Source organism: Neodiprion pinetum, chromosome 6, assembly GCF_021155775.2.
Source record: "Neodiprion pinetum isolate iyNeoPine1 chromosome 6, iyNeoPine1.2, whole genome shotgun sequence".
Lineage (NCBI taxonomy): Eukaryota > Metazoa > Arthropoda > Insecta > Hymenoptera > Diprionidae > Neodiprion > Neodiprion pinetum.
In genome coordinates, this window is record NC_060237.1 from 26,341,569 (window position 1) to 26,358,795 (window position 17,227).

Genomic DNA, 17,227 nt, shown 5'->3' on the forward strand with positions numbered 1-17,227 from the left:
CACAAGACGTGCACAAGACGAGGAGTCCCTAACCTCTCTATATTTACTCGGTTGCAGCAGTGGCCTGCAAGTGTACCATAAGTCAAACCGCGTGCGCGCCTAGACGCGAGGGGGGGAGAAAAAAAGAAAAAGAAACACGAGAAACAAAAAAAAAAAAATAGAAAGATGAAAAAGGGAAAAAAAGATTTGGGGAAAAAGAAAAAAGGGCGGGAAGGGGAACTGCGTGGACGAATCCACGCGTATACGCATCCACGCATCCATCCGCACGCACGTGTGTCGCGACTCCGAGAGTTTTTGGTTGGGGTGGGAGCGGAGGGGGTGGAGGGCTCGGAGGGGTGGGGTGGGGGGAGGCGGCGATTTTGACGGCGTCTATCGAGGGGTGGGGGACTGCCGGAGGCAGGGCAGGGGGCCGGGGGTTGTGGGCGAGCGGTTATTTCAAGCATTGGTCCGGCACTTAGCCCCGAGCCGAGCCTTCGAGCGCATCCCAGGCATCCTCCTTAGGCTAGTTCATCGCGCGCGCGCGAGTGCTGCGACAGTATTAAACGACGTGGAGGAGGATAAGGTCGACGGTCTTGACGTTCCTTGCGAATAACTGAACAAGTCTGAGAAAAGGATTCAAACGTAGAAAAACTTGAAAAAAAAACGCATATTTTGACAAGTACTCTTTTTGGCAAGAAGCAGTCAACCGTATTAATTTCAATTCTACCGCAGGGGTTGAAATTTGTTTTCTATAAAATTCGTCTGTCAATAATTGTTGTTTGCTTTCTGTTCTTATGGCATTGAAACGTACCAACACATGACTCATGCGCGCTGTATTCTGGATTCGTATCAAGCCATGTCGTCATGATGTATTATACACGTGATACGGTGTGTTAAAACCAATGGTGATTTGTATATTTCCGTCGTAAGATCGATCAGTGATTTACCTTGATCTGTGAAAAGTGCATGTACATCAATTAATGCAGGATATTATGTATCGTATGGAATGAAAAATAATTAACGAAGAACTGATAATAATAAAAGTGTTTTGGTAAAACAAAATAACGTTCATCAGTATCCCCGAGTTTCTGTATATTCCATATACCTACAGTCTATACATGCAATAAATTTAAAACACACCGAATGCGGAACGGAAGAGGAAGAGGGTAAAAATTTAAGAACATAAAACCACATCGACCAAACATCTTATACGTACTTTCAGTATAATACGAATAATTTTACAACGTTGTAAGATATTCGTCTGACGTGTGAAATGTGAAATCGAGTAGTGCGTGGATAGAAATATTGGCAAAGTCTGTGTATTTGCAAAGACATATATTTTTGTGTGTATACGTGCAACGGGTCAAAATTTCTGTGAGAAGAAACAAAATTAAGAAAAAAAATATATAAGAATAAAGAAAACAAAATTTAAATTTATAAAAAAAAAGAACGGACGAGCATTGGATTTATAGCCGCGAAGCAAGCCTGAAATAACAGAAGATCCAACGGCGCTGAATCAGCCCCGCAAGAGGGGACCGGAGAACAGTTTCTGACAGCAGCCACGCGCGCTCAATCCCAACTGCAAGGAAAAGGGAAAGAACGAAAAATCCCCGCCAACTAGCAGTTGGCGGAAGATCGCGGTTAATTCCGTTATCGCAACCGCGACCCGCAATAGTTGCATATTAATGAGAGAACTCGATTTGTTGAAATTAAGAGAAAGTTAAGTTGAATCGCTAACTTTGTCGCGGAAGATAAAATTTGAGACTTTGTTTTTTACGCCGGAGGGATTACAGTGACGGAAATCTGAGCCGACTTTAACCAAATCAAAATTTTCAACGGTGAGTAATTCGCGTCGTAATTATATTGATTGTACAAAATGGTATTATACTTAAAATACATGGTGTAAGTAGGCAGCGATTATTTTTTTATTCTCTTCAGAATGGACGAAAAATGTTTGTACCGATGATAATCAAAGTTTCTATACATATAATGGTATTCGTTTTGAGTTTATTTCGGATTTGTTTATTCATCGTTCGTTTAATTTCAACCGTTACGAGTCTTCGATCGTTCGTATAATGAACTTCCGTCGTATGAACGAACGAAATTCCGATGAAACGTTTGTTGGCATCGTCAATTGGCGATGATCAATAACTAAAATAATAGAAGAGCTGCTATAGTCTGCACTGATTCACGGAACCGTCATCTTCTCACTAATCCAAGAAGCTAAATTTCACCCGAAACGCAGTAACAAACACGATTATCATCGCTGTTTTCGTTTTCGCCATCACTCGTGTCGAATATGACTAGCAAATTATATATACTGGTTCCCTTAAATACGAGAATGACATCAGCAGGCGGATTGACTTTGTAAAAGAAGTCGAGAGCCGAGCCGATACTTTGAAACGTTCTGTTTCTATAATAATTCAACAACGTACTCGAGTACCGGTATCCTATAAATATATTATACAAGTATACGTATGCATACGTGTATGTATATGCGCGAATGAAGTCGAGTAGGAATTTCATAACGAGCAAAACGCCTGGGCATCAATTACATTAAATACGTTTCATGTACACGCACACGTCGTTAAGGTTTCGTTTTGTATCGGCGTACTGCGTACATATCGTTGGAATTGAGTGTAGCTGAAAGGTACCTTTGTCCGTTTGAATACGATAAGTGTCATCGTGCAGACGAGCTTTCGAGTCAGACGAAAACTGCGAACCACTCTCGCGTTACACTCGGTCTTGATGTAAAAAAATACCACTTTGTACCAACAATTTGCCCCTGCGCGTTTTACAGTCTATAAAAAATCACTCCATAGTCTTCTCTTAACCTTCGTGACGCATCGCGAGATCGAGGACCGTGTGCCATGTGCGTGGGTCCGCATACCTCGTACGATCTCTCATCTTTGCACGCGTGCAAAGTTAATTTTTCTTTTCACAACCGCCCCCGATAAGCCCCTTAACGGAAGTCCCAAATTTTTTACGGCACCATTTACATCCAAATTGGCCGAATTACCCAATTCAGCTGGTTAATCTGACAACGCGGTGTTCCATATAAATCCGATCCGTACAACACCGACTCAGCGACGGTACATATATTTATTTTTTTTTTGCTTTCTGTCTTTGCAAAACTTTCTCGCTTTTCGCATCTCTTTCTCTCTCTATATTTTACGCAAACGTTTAATATACGTACATGTGGATGAGAAATTGGAATCGGTCCAGAGAATAAGAAGTTAGTCAGACTGTCGGTACACGTATACCGGGAATATTCACGTACGCTTGTAACACTGGTTTATCGCCGATATAGTTTATTTGTAAAAAGCGGTTATTATACACTCCCGCGTACTGCACGTATTTCGGCAGACGTTTTCCGAACTTCTTCACGAATATCTGAATCATGGATTACAACCGGGTTGCCCTGACTCATTTGTTTAATTTAATGTGTAAACTTTGAAGACTGGGCCGACCGATTTGACGGCACAGATACCGATTTTACTCTTGGAATGTCCGTTCTGCGGGTAAAAAAATACAGTGCGTACCGCGTTAGGCTGTCTCGACCACTTGGAGACGATCAACGGATCACCTCGAATTGAATTGGTCAGAAATATTGAGGCCCGGGTTTGCAAGCACTGGAGGTGATCGGGCATTTCACGCATCGCGTTACGCGGTATGCGCGTCGAGTACGATCATCGAGGTCATTTATTCTATTCTGGCAAAGTAGCCGAAGCCAATCTGCTTTGCAAATGGAAGAACGACACTTCACCGTTAGTGAGTGAAGTTGATTGCAACTTGATTCCGTCCGGCAGGATATATTTCCACCGATCGGTAGCTTGCAAGCACATAATATCGTACTTATGGGTGCGCGGAGAATACGGTACCCACCGATCCCACATCATAAATCCCATGTCTTGTCGAGCACACTTATCGCCGTTTATCCGAGCAGCACACAGGCGATAAATGCATGTGCAGTTGAAGCCGACGTACCTACAAGAGAAACAACGTCTCGGCTATGAAACTAGAAAACCCACGCCCGACTACCAACGTCTGACTCACGTCCTCAGACTTGAGACGATAAGCGAGGTGGTGACGGAACACCAAGAAGAATAACGAGAAGGAAAGTGATAGAAAATGACAAAGTCGAATCGCACACCTACGACGTAAGCAAAGAACCCGTCGAGGACCTCGTGGTAAAGGACTCGAGACAGAGAGAGATAGAGAGAGAGAGAGAGAGAGAGAGAGAGTCTGGTACCCGATTTCCAACAAGTCACACTCCTGTCACCGACAATTAGTCTGTAGGTGGAACGAAAAACTATACAAGCGGTGTAAATCCGACTGAACCAGCCACGCGTCACTCTGAGGTCCTGAAAAGCACGTGGGTAACGAGACGTCGTCGAGAGTCGGCGTAATCGCGCTGCCCACCTGTTGGCCTCCTTCCTTCCACTCGTACACACTCCTGTGTACAATCCGGCATGCATAAAACCCCGAGACTCGTTCGACGACTTTTCTTCGTTGTCTACTGTAACGCGTCCGCAATAGAGAGGTCAATAGAACTACGGTGATGCCCGTTTCACACCCACCGTCTCTCGCCTATCTCATAACCCACGTCGTCGGTGTGAACGGCTAGGACAGAGACTGGCAGGTCGATCAAGAGTTGAAATTTATTTTTTATTTTCTTCCCTTCTTTTATTCTCGCTTCACGATAATGAAATCTCGGTCGAGTAGAGATAATCAATTTTCACCTATTTATACACTTTATACATAGTTAGATACTAATTCAATTTTGTTTCTTTAACAACGTTGCAAAATAATTTCTTCCAGTATGAAAAAACTTGCTGGGGACTACTTTGATTTCACAATCCATTAAAACTACCTCGTTGACGCCAGAAGAAACGTTTTTTCGTCAAATATTTTTGATTGTTTGTCTAGCCTCGCGTCAATCGGATTGCAAAAGAGATAACCTCCGGTCAGTGAGAATGGGCAAACATTTCAGATGCGATGGAGAAATAGACGATACGCGAGAAGACAAGGAGAATGTTTGAAAATAATTGAATATTATAAATAGAACAGAGCAAGATCCGATCTATGATGATCGGTGATAGTGATAACTGCAAAGGCGAGAAAATAAGGTGAATAAAAGGAAGGAAGAAAACATAAATAAACGCATGTATGTATATATTACTCCCCCAAGAAAATCTCGCAACCCCGTTACATTAGCCAAATAAAAATAGACCGTATAGTTTCAAGTAAAATATACCGGGAGATCAGGTCCGCGGAGTAAGTTCACTTCACCCGGCTAAAGAAAGATGAGTTCGAAAACTGCTTGGGCGTTTCTACCGCGGTGGGCGACAGATTTGTTAAATACACCTACGTATACACGTACACGTATGTAACTAACCATCGGACGTATAAATATATCGGTGTTATTAATAAGATATACATATATATACATACGTAGGATATAATACACCGGGAATGAAAATAGATATAGAGTTTCTTACGGGGATTCCAGAGCCCCGAATCAATACCAACGTACTCGCGTATAAAATCGTATCCGCGTGTGTTTAACACACGAGCTGCACGGTGCAGGCCAAGACGTAAAATGTACTTATTTACGATTAACCAGGCGAGGTCGAGGAGAGGAGTTCGTTGAAGAGGGAGGAATAAAAAATGTAAGAAAATTTAACGATAAGAAAGAAGGGAAAAAAATACAACTCAACGTATACGGGGAAAAAAGGAGACTTTTACACTCCTCGAGGCATCGGGGCGTCAGGGTGGTCTGACGACGCTAACGTCGAATCGTTTAAAGTAACGAATCTCAAGTTTGAAACAGTACCTCGTATAATATATAAGTTGTCCTCGTCGTGTCATGCGGCCGACGAGATATATTTAAACTCGATTTAATATCTACGTTAAGAATGCTGAATTCCTTGAAAAGTGCATACATGCGGATAAATCGTGCGCAATAGCGAGTAAATTATTTATAAATTTATGCTAATCGTTACGGATTTTGTGAGTTGATCGAAGGAAGAATTTAAAATATTCTGTAATCGAACCTCCGGGAATAACTGTTATTATCATTCTTAGTATTATTGTGATAAATGTAGAGAGCGTCGAATGGACCTGACCGAAAGGCGAATAATCAATCAAGCATAATAAAAACGTGCCAATTTAACGAGCTCCGATTAAGAAGATTGTCCGCAGCTCGAGTTCTCGTCCAGTTGTGTCACAGATTTGCGATAAAAAACCAGTCGCCTCTTCTCGCCCTCGGAGTTTTTTTTATTGAGCGAACTTAGAAGGTTCTCCCTGTTCAGCGAGGACTGCGCAATTACAGAGTTAGATGGGTGTAAGTAATTGATTGATAAAAGAGTCACGGAGAACTGCAAGACGACGTTCGTCCGATCGCGAAACGAATCTAAAAATTAATTCAACTCGGCATTCGACTGCGAAGAATGTTTCCTAATCATTTACGCGGCTATTTTTTCACCGCTCAATAAGCTTCCGGCGCCGATCCCGGTTTACGCGCAAGAAAACTAACCGCATACACAGGCAGCAGGACGCTGTTCCGACACGCGAAGCGAATAGCAATATCGTATTTGCAATCGCGACAGGGTAAATCTCTCCTTTCCCATCGTAAACGCCGGTGGACTTTTCATATTCTTCTCGCAGCGTTTGAAGCGCAGCGATTTATCGTCCGTGGAGATCCACCCTCTCGGCTTAACTGTTCAGCTTCCGTTTCCGATCGTTGAAAAGTCACGTTAACGAACTCGAATCGCAAAGTCGCATTTTCCGATGTGACTGTAAACGATTGGGTGTATAAATATCTGTAAAACGGTGAAAAATATTGTTCGCGTAACTCTGCACGCCCTGCAGCAGGTTGAGAAAGAAAAAATTAATTGAGTCGATCGGCACAAGATGGTCTGAAACGATGTTGCACCGGACCGTCATCTGTCTTTACTTACGCGGCGTCCAACTGGATGTTACTACTGCACGTTGCATAAACACATAATCGTAAGTCGAGCGAGAGATTGGCTTAATGTTCTTAAACTCGTTATTAGTGCAATAGTATCACTATTACCATCATCATCGTCATCATCATCATCATCATTATCATCATCATTATCATTATCATTATCGTTTCTTATTAAGTCGCGCTAGATATTCCACACGGAAAGTATTTTCCCGCTGCAGTAAATACGGTGCGAGATTTCACGCGCAAGTGTTACAACAACAGATGACTGGAAGAACGAAAGAAAAAAAAAATTATAAACTAATTCGCGAAAACAATTAGGCGAGAAAGAACAAGACAGAGAAGGAGGAGGAGGAGGAGAAATCTGACGAGATTAGTTTATTTACTCGTAACGTAGCGTACATGTAACTTGAGCTTCTCCGCGTACCTACCGTACGACTTACGGACCCCTCGAGGATCTTGATTTGTTCTCGGAAGCTCCACGGTCAATTCGAATCTCGTTTTGTTTCTGCATATGCTCTGCATGGCGTTTAATCGAGCCAACGAGCTCTGATGAGTGATGAAAACACGGCTTGACTGCTCGCCGTTATACACGTATACAGTGCGATTCAGAATTAATCGATAGAGACACCGAGTGTAAATGCCTTGCGAAAATCCGATACCAAAGCTCCTTTTCAAAAACTTTCAAAGTCCAGTAGCTTCGGATTTAGAAGACTTTCGAAATTTACAGGTCAGACAGCAGCGTATGATTCGTCGATATGAAAACTCTCTAGGTACTAAAATTTCCAAACTGTCCGTCCCTCGAAATTTTTCCGAAGAATTCACCCCGATCCGTTAAATCTTGTGAACAATTCCAGTCATACCTAAATCTGTAACGTTCACTAAACAAAAGTAGCTCTCGTTCCCTTATTTATCATTGTTTAAATTGAGCGTTCTTATCGGCGTTGTTGTGTCGTTGTTATTAGAACTAATTCCTATAATAACAGTCGGCCGGTGGGATGGTGGAAGGAGAAGAGACGAAAGCCCGAAAGACGAGGAACGGACCCGTCTCTCAACCACCCGTCGTACGTACTCGAAACTTACACGCTTGCACGCACGTCCCATTGGCGGTCGTCGGTTGCAGCTGTGCGATGGATTATTATGCAATCAAACCATTAGTAAGTTTATTGTGTCTGCCACGGTGCAGTCCTCGTAGAGCATCGACTGCGCGACGTTCCGAAGAAGGAACGGAGGATGAACGCGCGTCGTCGCCGTGGCCAAAGGCCAAGCGTCGCGTCGTTGCGAGAAGGTTTGTACGACGTGTTCGTCTTCTGCGCATCGGTATTTTTACACTTTGTAATGTCGCCGGTTTTTCTTTTACGGCCAAAGCGCCGTCAGGTCGCGTGGCAAAACGGGGGCATAAAACTCGATATCGCTACAAGCTCGCCAGCCGGCGCATAAACGAACCTTGAAGAGCAAAGAGAGCGACGACGCCTCCGGGACAAGATCCACCTGGAAGAGGCGGGTAAGAACGTTTATTGAGTCCAACGCTGGAATGGCGCGACGTTGTACCGCGTAAGAGATCCTCCTCGTAGAATCTCGTCTCTCGGCTAAGCAAATAACCTGTTGCCGTTGCCCCGTTGCGGCCTGTTCATTCATGGGATGGACACGCATCTGTCTTGTTAGCTACCGCAAAGCGAACTCTTTGTGTGTTTTTTCAAAGAGTTTCAACTCATCGTACGTACCTCGCTCTTCTTCTTCTTCTTGTTCTTCTTATCCGCGATCCTCTTTGCGGCAAGTAAGAAGAAGCCCGAGTGGGACTGCACGAAGAGAGCTTCCAGACACCGAGTGATTGGCAATTTCACTGATGGGAACTGGTTAGGTGCGTTCGTCTTTGATTCTCGTCATTTTCCGTCTCTTCTCAGAATCTGATTCACTTGAAACTCCACTTGTCACACACTGCAAAGACACTAACGCGTTTGAGCGACGTCGTTTCTTCAATTTGTAGACTTTTCCGGATTTTTCGAGAACAACCGTCTGCCGCCTCTTTGCAAGACAAAATCTACGACGAATGGAACACCTGTCCGTACTCCGGACCAGCCTCTTCTCTTCCTCTCTTTTCTTCCGCCGCTTCGGATCTCCGTTCCTTTTCGTTTAAGTGACGGTAGTTTCCTGCCAATTAACAGCACAAGTATTCCAGCCTCTGATACCAAAGCTTCCTGAAGAATTCCGAGGATTTCCGAGTTAGAATTTTACTATTGCAAAGTCTTGGAGTACAGGTTTTTCTCGTTGTCGTCGTTTACGCAGTCTACAAACCCGTCTTACACGGTGTTCCGTTCAGTAACTCGATATCGCGGATCTTCCGGTCCGTGTATATATATTATATTATAAACCTACGCTCGGCCATTTCTTGGATAGTTTATTTAGTAAAATTCCAGTCAAAATTTCGACGAAAATAACGTAAATTTCTGGTACCCGTCGAGAGAACAAGTAATAACAAACATTCGGTATTTCGAAACGTGCCGCAAGGGCAATTCTTTGATATAAACCGAGTTGAGTTCTGGATTCTGCCAAGTGTCTATTTGGTTTATACCGACGATTTTATCCCCATTTTCCACACGCCAATCGCAAATGAACGCGCGTCAGAGAACTTGTAAAATAAATTAAGAAAATAAACATAAAAATCGTCACTTCCTTACTTCGCAAATTCGAATATATTTCACGGTACCTTTATGCGATACATAAAAAATAACCGATAGTTACAAATCGTCTAACAATGAAAGACCAAAGTTATTTACGAGCGGCACTAACAATAAGCCGATGAAAATCCACGCAGTATATAAGATATCCGGAAGTCGGATGTACGTTCAAAAGCCAGGCATAAAATCACCGAGTAACGATCTCGACGGTAGAACCGAAGCTGAGTTACCTTGGCTTAAATCGAGTCTAGGATCAATTTCAATACCATTTTAGTACCCTCGTATGACGTTAGTGCCGGCCCGTGATTAGACGACCGATGTGCCTCGTGTACGAATGCGAACCGCGTATACGAAAAGGTCTACATAGCTATTCCTAGTGTCAGCACGATCTATAAGATCAGCGATCGCGATAAGAACGAGACTTCATTCACAACGATCGGCACAGTAGGTACCTACATACACGCTGTTCAAGTCTTCGGTTAATCTCTTCACGTCACGTTACGGGCAACCATGAGGAATGTAGAATGAGAATTAAGTTGCACATCAAATTCATGGGTCCAAGCGTAGAAGTGTCTAAAATTCTACGACGCCACGAAGGCGGGACAAAATATTATTTGCCATGTTTATTTATTTATTTATTTATTTATTTATTTATTTACTATCGCGAGTCGAAAACCAACGCCAACAAATCCTTAGAGTAATAGTCCAGGGGTCGCAACCAGAAGAATAAAACCATCGAAAATAGTAAAGTAAACCAGACGGAAAGACACCAAAGAGGAGGCTATTATTACACATCGTGAAATTGACTCGAGCCGTTGCGATTCCTGACACGAAAGCGCAATCGGAAGGTTTCGCTGCGGGTTGCACGTACACGGCCAAGGATCGATTCCTTCGTAATTATCGCTCCTTGGGTGGTAGAATCGTCCGATAAGACGTCGAATCTTGCGTTCGGCATAACGCGGGAGCCCGTACCTGGGGGGTGAGTGCATTCCAGGATGATGTTGATTACCGCGAGACCCTCGGCGTCCACCTGAGCGGCTTCGCGTCAGTCCGAGTACCCACCTACCTACCTACCTACCTACTTCCGAGGCAGCGTGGCGTTGAAACACGCCATTAGCGTCACACTCGACCTGCGCACGCATTAACATATCGGCTTACAGTAGTTACAACTCGCACCGACCAAACGAGATAATTAAAAAGATTAGTTTACTACCTCGAGCGGCTCCTCCTCTGCTTCTCGTTCCTATATTGTACTATTACACACGGCTGTAATCAACGTCGAATCAACGCGATTACGAACACTGTCATGGCTTTGCACGCTTGTTACAGATCCAGGCGAACGCCTCTCGGTTTCTTCGTGCACTATTTAACCGATTTTGTAAATCACATTTTCGCGACGGGTAATTAAAAAATCCCAGTTGCTTTATTCCTCTCGTCTATACCGTGTGTGGTGGACTAATATACCGATGCATGATTTAATCACGTAATTTTAGTTATGTAATATCGAGTTGATGCGTAAAAATGTCGAAGTAGCGGGCGAGAATGGTCGGCGGACATAATGCGAGTGACTTAATAAACCTTGAAAGATGTTACACGAAACGGAAGTATACAGTATAAGTGGTGTGTTGTTAAATGTTCAGTTATAAGATATTTTAAGAACATGACCACACGAGAAAAATGAATATTCGTATAAATAAAAACGGAAACCAACCGTCTTTATTGCTGTTGTTGTTTTTTTTTCCCTCGCCAATAAAATACGCATTGATTTAAAAGTCACAGGTGAATTTTTTCAATCAAAATCTGGGTCATGGAAGTAATATCATAATTATCTAAATCTTTTCAATACGAACCGAACAGCGTGTGTCACGATTTCTTTGATCAAACCCCGGCCCTCTGGGAATTTTCGTCGTCTGATAAATTGTTGCGTTGCCAAATAATTTCTTAACTCGCGATTATTAGACCCGTGGGTCGACGATCCCCTGCGGACGCCCCCTGATCTGACGTTAATTATCCGACTCTCCAACTGTACCAGAAGAAGAAGACGAAGATGAAGAAGAAGTGCTGCTGCCGATACGCGGCTGAAGTTTAATTGAATACGTTGGCGAAGCGAAAAACGTTCCTCGGCTGGCTCTCTCATCGAAAAATTTACAGAGAAACCTGACAGGATCAATTTGCGTGACCCGCGTGTCACCGAGCGGCGTGACGACAGGCAATATTCTCTCGTGTCGAATAGCGTCCGTGGAGACGTGAGATGGAAACGTATTTAGGTCGGGTTCTCCGTGTATTTACGTCCCGTGTTCACGCAGACACAGAATGAGACCACGATGCACGCTGCACTACGTATGCATAAACATTTGGGCGTTCGCGCATTACGATATTTATGTGTCGTCCGTTGAAAAGACGCGGACTGCAACGGCTCGCCGGATGACAATGAACGAGTCGAGACATTCTCTTCGCGAACGGCAAATTGGTCCGTATGGGATGGCTGGGTATGCCGAGATTATACGTCGCGACGCGTCGGCGGATTTCTCGCGATCACGCTGGATCACGATTTTTTTCGTCGAATGGGAACCGCGTTGCGCTCTATGAAAGTTATTTATCGCCGGCGCGATGAGTCAGGGCGGACTTCGGGACCCCGACAAGAAGCTCGACTTGTACTCCGATGCCGCCTTAAAGCGGTGAGCTTTTTAGAAGAAAATAACGTTTGAAAAAACTAGGAAGAAGACTAATTCTTCTCAGAACCTGACCTCGCGACGACGACGATCAAGAGATTTATCGAACCACGTGGTACGAAACGGGTGACGTATTTAAACGCGACAACTCGACCTCACTCCCCAGAACAAAATAAACGGAAATTAATAAATAATAGAATACTATTCCTACATATTTGTATTGTATAAATGAAACCAACGAAAAAACGATTCGCGTTTAGATTGCGGAAAAATCAACCTTATGTACGAATGTATAATTACACAAACAAGCCGAAAGATACGAATGTAAATGAATGCATTTCGAACGTGCGAACCGTTCGTCCGTTATATACGTGCACCCGTAAACACTTTTTTCTTCTTCAAACATGCGTGCAGCAGCAGCAGCGACGGCAGCGTCGATCCCGTGGGCGTTATGCAAATTCTTGTAAAACGCGAACGGGAAGCAACCGCGAGGAAGTCGTCGCCTGTAACACGTATGCCGTGTACTTTCACCAGCCTCGAAAGGCGAAGCCCACACGCGGAAAAAGATTACATATTGACGAGGAGCCAAAATCCTTACATTTCCATGCATTGTCCGCAGGTAGCTGCATGAGTGACGATATGCGAACCGCATATTTTTGTGTAGAATCTTCACAGCGCGATAACGCGGAAGACGCTTTGGAAACTTATGCAACGAGTGAAATTATAGACATTCCAAATAATTACTTTGACACGCGTACAATTTTTTGGATACTGCTATTTTTCATTTTTAACCGTTGAATCGCATGAGAGATGTCAGCGATTTTTACAATGTACATTAATAAATGTGATTTTTTTAAAATCTACACTTACAGTGAGTGAAAAAAGGAAAACCGACAAAACGGAACTTATGAATATTAAAATGAGAAAAATGCTTTTATATGACTGTAAAAACGAATTTCAACTGCAACGGCTGTAATAAACTGGCAGATCGCGCATACGGGAAATTAGCACGAAGGTAGGATGCACACGTTACGTTTACAACCGGTTTTTTCGACAAAGAAAAAACAACACTCCGTTACGGTGTAGTTTTATTATTCCGTACAAATGTCAGTAGAATATACCCACATGTATATCGTCGTTGTTCAGAGTCTATGGTAGGTATAATGTCGTTAGGTACTCACTACAAAGCTAGAATAACCTAACATAATGCACAATGACCGGATTCATAGGCGTATAATACTGCTGCACATACAATACACATATAGCTATATAGCCGAGTGACAAAAGTCAGCTTGTTCGTTTCACAACGAACAAATGGCTATAAAAATCTTACCCCACACACACACACAGATATATATATATACACGTAGGTACAATACGTAGAAGACAGAGTCTTTAACTTGAGTCGAGTCACGCGTCAAATTATTGCGACAAAAAAATAGAGACAAAACGAAAGAAACATTAAAACATTCTTCCGTTCTCTCTTTCGTCAAGTCAAACAATTGTAAATATTGAAGACGATTGCTCACTATATTCTCAGTAAATAAAATGAATATCGAGATGTATCCGAAATCGTATGAAACTGGTGATTAAAAATGATTTCCACAGTTCGAAATATGTGCTGCCATTATGAAATCTACGTCTGATTGTAGCATTGAATGAAATAAAAATCATCTGACATCGATAAATTTTTTAAGCAACAATCAGCTTCTTGTTTATTAATCCTCGAAAAATAAACGATCCCCTGTGCAACGGAGTAAGAAATGTACGTACATTTTACGTGCAGGGGTGGTTTTTTAGTCGCCCTGTGACGCCTGCGCCGAAGAACGGACGATGTGTAAAAGATACACACAGCGCGCTATAAACGGTAAAAGACGTGGTTAAAGAAGAAGAAGAAGAAGAAGAAGAAGAAGAAGAAGAAGAAGAAGAAGAAAGAAAAGAGGAGGAGGAGAGAAGGCACGCAGGGGGATGCAGGGGTGCGTACAAGCCGGCGTTGTCGACGTCACACGTGCACTGTTTCCGGTGTCAAAACAAATCACGATGGACTTCCGCTGAGCGGCGAACACCATCAGGGTTACCTTATACAAGTCCAAATAGCTAGACTGACTCGCGTTGGCATCGTGCGTCAACCTATCCGGGCGGTAGAGTTTCGTCCAACGATTACGTGAACGGTTTTGTAATTGTTTAAACAGATTCGAAACTGGAGATAGCGAGGAGTCTCGTCTTCATCCCGCGAAGAAGAGCGTCGAGGACTTTTGGACCGGGTAATGTTATTCCAGAGCAAACTTGAAGGGAACTAGAAGTCGAAGCGCGTGTCTGGAATAATTGCCAGAGGTGACGCGAAATTGATATCGCGCGTGAAACGTCTGCGGTTATTGGGGAGGATGACGTCCTGCGACTAGGTGAAGGGAATTCCGGGAAGAAGGGTTCGCGTCGCGACGCCGTCGTCGCCGTCACGGCTCGATTCACCTTCTCGTCGTTGTAGTCACCGGAAAATCATCGTACATCCGCAGGATTTTGTCCGGGTGGGTGTAAGGAAATAAAGAAGAGGGGGCGAAGAGGAACCAGAAATTTACGCAGAAGAAGAGAGAGGAAGTTCTCTAATGAGCCGCGCGCCGAAGTAATTCGGCGCAGATGCCCCGGCATGAAGGCTGGCACGACTTCGAGGGTCGATTTCGTGCCGACTCGAATGCCACGCCAGAAACGGCAGATCCCTTCGGGAATCAGGGGCACGTGGTTTCCTCCCTGAACAAAAAGGAACAATGCCCTCTCTGTGAAGTTGGTAACAAAACAAAGCCCAGAGTCCAGGTATCGCCGACTCGTTGGAAAATTTAGCAAATTTTCATGCCGATTGGAGGCATCTTCTCGACTTTAGACTTTACAGACGATTGCGGCGTGGGCGGTTATCGTGTAACCGGAGAAGAAGGACGTGAACTTGGTGAACCGCGTTAGCAGCTACTCTTTCACCCACACGCTAGTGGGGCGGCTAATATTTCGGGCTTAAAGACGGGTGCGCTGCCTTATCATTCGTAAGTCGTGGTGAGCCTCGAATTAGCGTAATGCTGACGAGTTGTAAGTAGCCGTTTCCTGACCAGACAACAACGGTCGTCGCAACCGTGCAGCGGTACGTTGGGTCCTAATTCCCGGTCGAGTGACTCCGGTCCTCTCGACGTCTCCTTCAAGTTCGCAAGATACGAAGGTCTTGGAAATTGTCGAAACACCCACTCTTACCGAGAAGATATCGTCGAATCAAAAAGCGTTCGAGCGTATATCCGGCGATATTCTTACATCTTATTGTGCGAAATCGATTCAACTCCTTCTTTTTCATTTTCTTATTTTTCGCTTTGAAAAAATAGTCGTGACCGAGTCAGAGTTAGATTTTTTGCGGGATAAAGATAGCGGTGAACTCGTGTTAGGGAGAGGAGGCTTGTCAGCAGGGTCGTTTAGGCGTCTTTCGATAGGACGTAAACTGTCCCTCTTGTACCACCGACTGCACTGCACTCGCATCGGCGTCTGTATGTAATGTATATATGTATATATCGAGATAGATGCGTGAAGAAGATAAAGATGTTTAGATTCGAGGCGCGGACGTTGAAAAGGAGACAAGGCCGCCCCTCAACCCGCCAAGGGTCCGATACACATCTCTTTCTTTGCTCGGATGGCTGCGGGATGGTGGACGATGCAGGATGGATGGATGGACGGATGGGTGCAATGGATGGACGAGGTTGAAACCGAATGAATTATGCATCTGTTGTTGGTTGAAGTGCCGACGATGCTGCAGCGTATGCAGAATGTTAAATCCGCATTTCTATCTTGCTAAGTATCGATTGTGAAAAAATGAAAAAAAAAATAAATAAAACAACGTAACGAAATTTGTATAATATTCGATGCACGGATTAATCGAACGAATCGTGCACGATGCGCGGTATGTTCAGCACGCGCCATCTGTTCAAAAAGTTGCAAAATTCCGATTGGCGGATGGGGAGAGAGAGGGACAGAGAGAGAAAAAGAGACCGGGGCAACTCGGCATACTGCAAATTAGGCAATAAACGGGAATGCGATCAGGGTAGGGTATATTAACCGCTGAAAGGTTGTGCCATCTACCAGATAATTCACTAACCGTGCCAAGAGTAATCTGGTCAAAGTTTGAGAATTGTCTTTGAGCGATGTGTCAGATCCAATTGCAGTTATACTAGACAACGTGTTCAAGTAAGGTATTAGGCTCAATTTTTACACGATTCGTGATATAATTATCAGCAGATCCTAGCGCCCGATTCCAAGGTAAAGTAAATTGCTTGTGCTACGTTTAATTCGCCTTTTTTTCTTTCCTCAAAGAATAAAAAAAAAAACACTTTCCTACGCTAGCACGATTAGCACCCGATGAAAAAAATTAATTATCACCGTCACTTTTGCAAAAAATAAATAATACCTGTGTAATCATTTTTATGCCAAGGCGGTTTGAATTCATTCCACATCACCTTCAAATTCGTGTGTTCCAAACATCAAAACCCAATTTTTACCTCAAGTTATACGGTCGAACAGTTTTCCATTTATTAAACTTACATCGTAAGCTTTGAGAATAATATATGATCGAAAGATTCGTTGCGAATAATGAGAAGAAAACCGAGAACATTTGAATTAAAATAATTACCAAGTTGAGTTTTAAAGTATATTCTTAACCATGACGTGTGAATATATGAGATATGTTGAATTACATAAATGACCAATCTGAGATAGTATTGTGAAAGAGTCTTAGAGTTGACGATCTTTGATCTCTGAACAAATTTACGACGATTACAGTTTATGCTTGTTTTGCAATAAAAATATGATATTTTTCTTCTTTCGACGGTGCGTAAAGTATTCACGATACGTGTATGTAGTATTACGATTAATAATCAATGAAATTAAATCGTTAAAATGAAAAATTG

At 43.3% G+C, this 17,227-nt stretch overlaps 1 protein-coding gene across 3 annotated transcripts in view; it reads left to right on the forward strand.

The window, feature by feature from the left end:
• Positions 1 to 459: 459 nt before the first annotated feature.
• Positions 460 to 17,227, forward strand: part of LOC124221715 (fibroblast growth factor receptor homolog 1) — a 48,488-nt gene continuing 31,720 nt past the window's right edge. For 2 of the 3 annotated variants that reach the window (XM_046631960.1, XM_069137063.1), the window contains exon 1: positions 460 to 1,817. The gene's annotated coding sequence lies outside the window, so the exon portion shown is untranslated. Of the gene's footprint in view, positions 1,818 to 16,426; positions 16,581 to 17,227 lie in introns of those variants that run through there. The other variant, XM_046631959.2, reaches the window with a different exon arrangement.